Consider the following 8,666-nt stretch of genomic DNA (forward strand, 5'->3'; position numbering starts at 1 on the left):
GGCCATGCAACCAGGGCAATCATACAGGGCCCTGTACTTAGAAGGACTCCATGCTTAGTTTAATGCTCTGCTGTTGCCATCTTGAAATTCTTCGTAATTTTTGAACAAAGGGCTCTCCATTTTCGTTTTGCTGATTATATAGCTGGCCCTGTTCTTTCTTTTCCTTAAACTTAGCACCATTTAATTGCAGTAGCTCTAACATCTAGCTCTATGCCTACCACTATAGTATAGGTTTGCTAAATATTAACTTTAACCATTTGAAATTATTGTTATTTATGTTTGACTTATTAAAAAACATTCATATGGTTCAACCTAAAATACTCTGGATGAATGAATAAATGAATGATAGGAAGAAGAAAGATACCTTGAACACAGTGGGTTGCTGACCCAATATCCACTTCCTTCCTTCCTACCTTTCTTCCACCAGTTTTGATCAAGTGTCCATCCTTTCCCTAGTGACTCAGAGGAGGAGACTCCATCCCTAATTCCGGGGTAGATCTTGATCAGTCTGCATATTCTTTCTCCTAAGAACAATCTTTCTTCTTCTTCTCGACATTGTCAGGTTTGAAGGAGACTCCAGGAACTGCTGCAGCTATCTGCCAGTCTAACAAGGAGACCAACTCAAAGCAGAGAGCAGAGGCCAAGGAATTTCAGAAAAGCAGAACCAGGATATGTTGTGGATGGACCCTAATCTACCCCTGTACTTCTTATTACGTGAGGTAATAAAATTTCTGTATTGTTTGTTTTGGTCATCTATTGCTGTGAAACAATTATCCCAAAATGGAGTGGCTTACAACAGCATCCATTTTATTACAGTTCACAATTTTGTGGGCCAGGAAGCCAAGCAGGTGATTCTTCTGTTCCACGTAGCATCAACTGAGGTCACTCAGTGGTATTCAGCTGGCCGATGGCCTATCTGAAGAGTCTAGGATGGCTTCCCTCATATCTGGCATCTTGGTGGTGATGGCTCGAAGTTTAGGTTCAACTGGAACCTTCAACCAGAGCACGTCCATGTGGACTTTCCTGCGTGGCCATCCAAGGTGGTCAGACTTCTTGCACGAGATGCGGGGCTCCAAAAGTGTTGTAAGAGGCAGAAAGTGGAAGATGCCAGGCTCTTCAGGCCCAAGCCTGGACTGGCACAGGATCATTTCTATCATGTACTGTGGGTCAGAGCAGGCACAAAGTCCACCCAGCTTCAAAAAGAGATGACATAGCTTCTACCTCTTGATGGGAAAAGTACCAAAGAGTTTATGGCTATCGCTAATCCTCCGTGTTACATAAGTCAACTGGAAACAGGTTTTCTGTTATTTACAGTCAGAAGGATCAGAAATCATTAAAGAAATTCAAGGTTCTCTCAAGCCTGGGAAGGTATTTCTTCCTGTTCCTCTAATATAGCGGTCTGTAAACTTTTTCGCAAAGAGCCAGATGGTAAATGTTTTAAGTTTTACAGGGCACACAACCTCTGTTGCAACTACTTGGCTTTGCCAATGACGTATGAAACCAGCCATGGAAACTATATAAATGAATGAGATGTGTTCCAAAAAATTTTATTTATGATCACTGAAATTCGAATTTTGTATAATTTTCAGGTGTCATGAAATATTTTTTTTCCAACCATTTAAAAATGTAAAAGCCATTCTTAGCTTTTGAGCTATACAAATAAAGAAGGCAGGACGAATTTGGTCCCTGGACCATATTTTACCTACCCCTACTGTAATGCAGCAAGCTTGCTGCAAGCTCAGGGCCTTCGCATGTGCTGACCCTCTGTCTGGAGTACTCCTCTCCGAGGTCTTCATGTGGTTTGTACCTTCTCTTCATTTGGGTTTTAACTCAGATATTACCTCCTCAGAACAGCCTTCTCTGATCACTCTATCTAAAATAGTCCCCTAACTCTGAAACATATTATCCCCTTATATTATCTTTTTTAAATGTCTTTTTATTGTGGTAAAAGTCACATAATATAAAACATACTATTTTAACCATATTTAACTGTACAGTTCAGTGGCTCGAAGTACATTCACATTGTTGTGCAACTCTCATCATCATCCATCTCCCGAATTTTTCACCTTCCTAAACTGAAACTCTGTCCCCTTCAAACACTAACTCCCATTCCCCTCTTCCACACCCCCCCTCACCCCCAGGCCCCTGGCATCTACCAGTGTACTTTCTGACTCTATGAATTTGACTCTCCTAGGTACCTCGTATAAGTGGAATCAAACAGTATTTGTCTGCACTTAACGTATATTGGAATGCATTTTTAAAATTAATATATATCCTGCAAACAGACTGTACCTGTTTTTTTTCCCCTTGTGCAATACAGTAGGTACTCACCAGCCAACTACTTCATATATAGTAGCGTACATACATCAATCCCAATCTCCCAATCCATCCCACCCCTCCTCTCCCCTTGGTGTCCATACCCCTTATATTTTCTTGATAGCACGTCTCACTGTCTGACGTTTTGTTCATTTATTTGTTACATTTATGTGCTACCTCTCTTTAACCTTCACTGGAGTAGGACCTAGAAGCAGGCCTCTTGCCTGTCCTATTCTCTTTTGTATACTCCTTACCTAGCACAGTGCCTGGCATGTCATAGATGCTCAATTAAATATTTGTTGAATTTGAGTTGAATGGTTACAACGCAGTGCTCTGGGGCTTGACAAGAACATGGAAGGCTACTGAATTTATACTTATTGAATGAGAGAAAGATGATTAAAGCAGAAGAAGGAGATCACCTGTCATCTGCACTCAGAGAAGCATTGGTCCCTTTGTTATTTCCCTGTTATTTCAGGAAAAAGCCAAAGGAAAAATTCTTATCCTCTTATATAATTCTGAAGAAAGTTATTTTCCATTCTTGGTAGATGTCTCCAAACAGGTACCTTGCCTGTTTGGAGGCAGGAAAAGGGGATACAACCTTATTTGAGGAGAGAGAGTGTCATCTTGGTAGTTGTGAAATAGTGTTTGGAAGCTAGATTCTTCTAGACCACTAAGGTATGATTTCCCAGAAATTCCCAAGATTCCTGAGGGAAAATGGCAAAGGTCCTGGGTGTCATGGCAACAGTAGAGATGACAGAGTTGGGAATCACATCAGGCTAAACTTGTCATCAGGAGAGAGGGAAAAAAAGCAGCAGGTACGACATCTGGGACAAGAAGGCTTGAGCTCAAACAGAGTGTACCGAGTGGTGTTGGGTGGTGGCCAGAACCCAACCATTTGGCAGTGAGCTTTCCAAGCCTGGGCACAGAAGTGGCTTCCATCCAGTCCTGCCTCTACGTATTAAAACAAACAATTGGCAGGGTAGAAAGAGCCTGCTGTAGGTGAATACAATAAACAGGAAGAGTCCGTGGGAAGCAGTGAGGGCCACAGCAGTGGATCTTAGAACTTAGGGCTTTGTAAGTTCAGTGAGTTCAGGTGATGAATGAGCTCTGGGACACAAAGTAGAAATGGAGAGGGAGGCTGATGCAGGAGGTGACAAGAGGCTGACCTGAAAATGCTGAGTGTAGTGTGGATTGCATTCATAGGATGGCTGGCCGAAGGAAGTGACTTTGACTTTAGACAGTTGATTCCCAGTTGGTGGGTGAAGCAGAAAGAAGAGAGGTGGTATTGTGTCTCTCATGTGGACCTTTTGGTTGCAAGTGGTGGAAAAGCTAACAAAATGTTGCCAAAGTTTAAAAAGGGAATTTTTTAGTTCACATAATTGAGAAGTGTAGCTTCAGGTGTGGTCAGATCTGGGCTTTCCAAGAATGCCTTTAGTACTTAGTCTCTCTCTCTTTCTTCATCTCTCAGCAATTCTTTCCTCTGTATTAGCTTCATTCTCAGACAGGCTCTCCCCGTGATGAAGTGGTTCACATTAGCTCCTGGTGTATACCCATCCAGCTTTAAGTTCAGTAAAGAATATCTTTGGCCTGGTCTCTCTAGCAAGTCCAAGAGTACTATCTCATTGCCTGATTGGTCATGTGCCCATTCTTTAGCCAGTCACTGAACCCAGGGAGTTGCAGTGTTTTATTGACCAACTCTGGTCACATGCCCTCTCCTTGAAGCCCAGTGCAGTCAGCTCCACCCAAATGACCTGGACTAGAAATGGGGAAGAAAGTGGTTCCCCAAGAAAAACTCAGGTGCCGTTACCATAAAAATGGGTATGGATGCTGGGTAGGCAAAAAACAAAACAAAATGAAAACAATAAAAAACCAGATGATCAGATGTCTACAACCAGTAATCACCACACTCACATAGAATTGACCAGAAGCCACCATCTCTATCACCAGCACATGAAAATAATACTAACTAAATGCTATCATCAGGTCTTAGACATTCAGCTGTTCTCATACTGACAAAGTTATATCCTCTGGTTTAAATCAGCATTAGGGAGTTAACACCAAGAACAGAAACTAATCATCAAAAATGGAAAAAAGCCAGTTATCCAAAGTGATTTAAAGCAAAAGCACAGAATAGCACAAACTTGGTAATGAAATTTGGTAACTAGAAATTCAACTATTGTCCAGTAGCCCTTGGATTTCAAGGTTCCAAAACTCTAGAAAAAAAGAAATGCTCATTTTTATCTAGATTTTTCTAGAGACCTATTTCACCCTCAACTTAGAAATAATTCATGAAGCCTTTCTAATACCTGATAATGTGTGTGTACTTGGGTCCTATGTGTACCTCACTTTATTTCCATGACACCACACCCTTCCAGTCCTCCACATTTCTGACTACTCCATTTCTGTATCCTTTGCCCAACCCTGAACCATTGATGTTTTCTAGAGCTTAATCGTTGATTCCCAGCTCTTCTCTTCTTACAAACTCTCACAGGGTAGCTCTTCATTCATTCTTTTCAACAGGTACCCAAGGAGAACGTCCTTTGTGCCAGGTAATGTGCCAACCATCCTTGAAGGTTAACTCCTGATCATCCCATGTGCTAATGACACCCAACTCTCTGAAGTCCAGACCCCTCTCCCTTCAGATTCACACTTGGACATTCACAGGTAGGTACTTTATAAATAATTCTTGAATGAATGGATAAATGAATGAATGCTTTTCCCTTAATGTTTCAAGTTCAACATACCTAAGAATGAAATCATCTTCCTGCCTGATCCTATTACTACTTGTACTTGGTAATACCTTCAAGGATAGAAACCTCGGTGTTATCCTTACCTCCTCCTTCTTGTCTCCTTCACATCAAGTTCCACTAATTTTAACTCAATATTTCTTAAGTCTGTCTCCTTCTCCCCCATCTCCCCAGCTCCTGCCCTAATTCAGACCTGCAGCACTTTCTATCTGGACGTTGCCATAGCCTCCGTTCTGGTCTGCCTGCCTCTAAGAGTGTTCATGTAGCAGTCACACTCTCCTGCTTCAGTGGCTCTCTGTTGCCTATGAACAAAGATCATACTCCTTAAAATGCTAAATAAAGTTCCCTGTGTCCTGCTCTCTGTCTTCCTTTCCAGTTTCACCTTAAGAGTGGTTTGCCTTGGGCTTCCCTGGTGTCGCAGTGGTTGAGAGTCTGCCTGCCGATGCAGGAGACACGGGTTCATGCCCCAGTCCGGGAAGATCCCACATGCCGCGGAGCGGCTGGGCCCGTGAGCCATGGCCGCTGAGCCTGTGCGTCCAGAGCCTGTGCTCCGCAACGGGAGAGGCCACAACAGTGAGAGGCCCGCGTACCGCAAAAAAAAAAAAAAGTGGTTTGCCTCGAACGTTTGTGGTTTCCTACACACAGCACACAGATTCATGGCTTTGCTCATGCTGTACCTCCTGTTTGGAATATGACCTACCCTATACCCCCATTTCTGCACATAATTTAAGCTTCAGCTGAAGTGCCATATCCTCTAGGAGGCCTTGTCAATCCTCTTCAGGCTGAGCTGGGTGTCCTCTGGTCGGCTTTCATAGCACACTGGGCATCCCTCTGTCATTGCACTATTAAGATCAGGTCCTCTTGCTGCCACCTGGATTCCCTTGTGAGTTCCTTGAAGACATGGGCATGTCTTGTTCATCCTTGATTCCCCAATGCCTAGCCAGTACCTGAAACACAGTAGGATTTCAATAAATGTCTGTTGAAAGTCTCTGTTTCCTCTTAAGTAGAGCAGGTGTTTTAGCCTTGCTACTTTTATAGTGTGAAAAAGGCACCCCCTAAAATACTAAAAGCTAAAGGGTATGTTATTCAAGACCAAGATCAAGATCGTCAAGGGTTATCAGCAGAAACTTGGAGGTAATTAATTTGCATTTTCTGGCCCAAAAGATTAACTCCAGGCAAATGTTAAAGACCCTGAAATATTTATGCTGATCTGATACCATGGGATCAGAGAATGACTAATTTAAAAAATCAGGCATTTCTCCAGCATAAACAGTTTATTTACTTATAGTCAGATCTTTTAAGCCTTTTCCCAAATTTTCAGACTAATATTTTCTAAATTAATTTGAAATCCATATGGATTGTCAACCAGTTGGAGCAGAGTGAGTTGGGGGAGAAGATGGAAATGAGATGAGGAGAGGTATCCTGGGGCAGATCATGCTTTTCCTTTACTTTGGGAAGATGGAAAACCATTGGAGGGTTTTGCTCAGAGGAGATTATTGATGCAATTTAATGTTCTGAAAGGATCACTCTGGCTGCTTGGAGGAGACTTAACTACAAGCAGCACAGGCAGAAATAGAGAGATTACTTTGGAGGCTGCCGTAATAATCTAGGCAAAAGAGGATAGTGGCTTGGACCAGCGTGGTAGCCAGGAGGTAGAAAAGTAGTCAGATTATAGGTGTATATTGAAGACTCAGTCAAGAGAATTTGCCAGTGATTAGATGTGGATTGTAGAGAGGGAAGGAAAGGACAGCTCTAAGGGTTTTGCCTTGAACAACTGCAAGGATGGATTTGCCATTGGGAAGAGCAGGTTTGGGGAGAGAATCAAGAGTTGTGGTCTCTTTTTAAAATCAAGAGTTCTGGTCTCTTTTTAAGTTTGAGATGTCTATTTAGATATATAATACAAGGAGAGTATTGAGCATTCAAGTTATGTGTACCTGTCTGGAGTTCAGAAGAGAGGTCAAAGTGAGGATAGATATTTGGAGGTTGTTAGTGTGCAGATGGTATTTGCAGCCATGAGGCAGGTTGGGGTCATCTAGGAGGTGTGTATGGAGTGGAGGTTTGAGGAACAACCTGGAATGATCCAGTGTTCAGAAGTTGGGAAAATGAGGAGGAATCAGCAAAGGAAACCAAGGAGGAGGGACCAGTGAGAAAGGAGACCCAAGAGGCAGTGAGTGGGTGGTGACCCAGAGGTCAAGTAAAGAAAGATTATTGTGCCTGAAATAAGAAACAACCTACCAAGTTCTAATTTACCCCAAGTCTCACTGGATAGTGTATTTCTGTATGCATACACACGTGCGTGTGTGTGTGTATAATTTTTTTGGCCTGGCGTCGCCCAGCTACCATATATTTCCTTTGTTCCCTGCCCCTAAAAATTCTGAGTCCATGTGGTCCCAGACTTCATTACTGGGTCTGGGTGGTCGTGAATTTTACTAGTTCTCTTTTCCTCTTGCGGCCACTACAAGATCAGTTCACCTTCGTTTCTACACTTCTTTTTTTTTTTTTTTTTTTTGGTACACGGGCCTCTCACTGTTGTGGTCTCTCCTGTTGCAGAGCACAGGCTCCGGACGCGCAGGCTCAGTGGCCATGGCTCACGGGCCCAGCCGCTCCGCGGCATGTGGGATCTTCCCGGACGGGGGTACGAACCAGTGTCCGCTGCATCGGCAGGCGGACTCTCAACCACTGCGCCACCAGGGAAGCCCCGTTTCTACACTTCTAAGGAAAGCCTGAAGCATGGAGCACCTGCCATGGCTGCCCATTCATAAAATCATTCATTTATTCATTCGTTCATTCATTCACCAGATAGTTACTGGGAATTTACAATACACAGACACTGTCCTAGGCCCTGAGGTTACAGCCATGAACCACATAGTGCCAGCACCATCTTTGCCAACAGGGAGCTTACATTCTAGCAGAGTGGGGAGGAGTGGGAGAGAGGGAGACAATGTGTGTAGGGGGTCAACATATAAACAAAATAACTTCAAATTGTTATGTCTACACTGAAGAAAACAATCAGGGATCTAAGATTTAGAATAACAGTGAAGACTAAGACTGGGGACTAGTTTCCAGTAGGAGGGCAGGGAAGCTTTTCTGAAGACTAAGATCCTGATGTCTCCAAAGTAACCAGCAAATCTTTTTCTTTTAGGTCCTGAAATGAACCTGGGGCTCTTATAGAACAAGGGTGGAAACCTGCCTCCGGTTCCACCTTTACGTGAGCACCCGCCCTCAGCAATTTATGGGATTATGCTGAAAAATCAATCTTTTACAATTTCACCTAACATCTGCCAGAGGAAACAAAGGATTATTAAAAGGGGACTTATCAAAGTTCATCTTCCAACAAAGTGGTTAGTTACCATTTAATTTAGCTAACATTTTTTTGGGAACACTTACTGCAGTGCAGACACTGGTCTAAGTAAGCTTTTTATATGCATCCTATCATTTAATCTTCACAAAATTCCTGTGAGGTAGGTACTGTTATTATCCCCATCTTACACTTAAAAATCTCGAGGCTTGGGACTTCCCTGGTGGCGCAGTGGTTGAGAGTCCGCCTGCCGATGCAGGGGACACGGGTTCGTGCCCCGGTCCGGGAAGATCCCACATGCCGCG

The sequence above is a fragment of the Physeter macrocephalus genome, chromosome 8 (genome assembly GCF_002837175.3).
Source record: "Physeter macrocephalus isolate SW-GA chromosome 8, ASM283717v5, whole genome shotgun sequence".
Lineage (NCBI taxonomy): Eukaryota > Metazoa > Chordata > Mammalia > Artiodactyla > Physeteridae > Physeter > Physeter macrocephalus.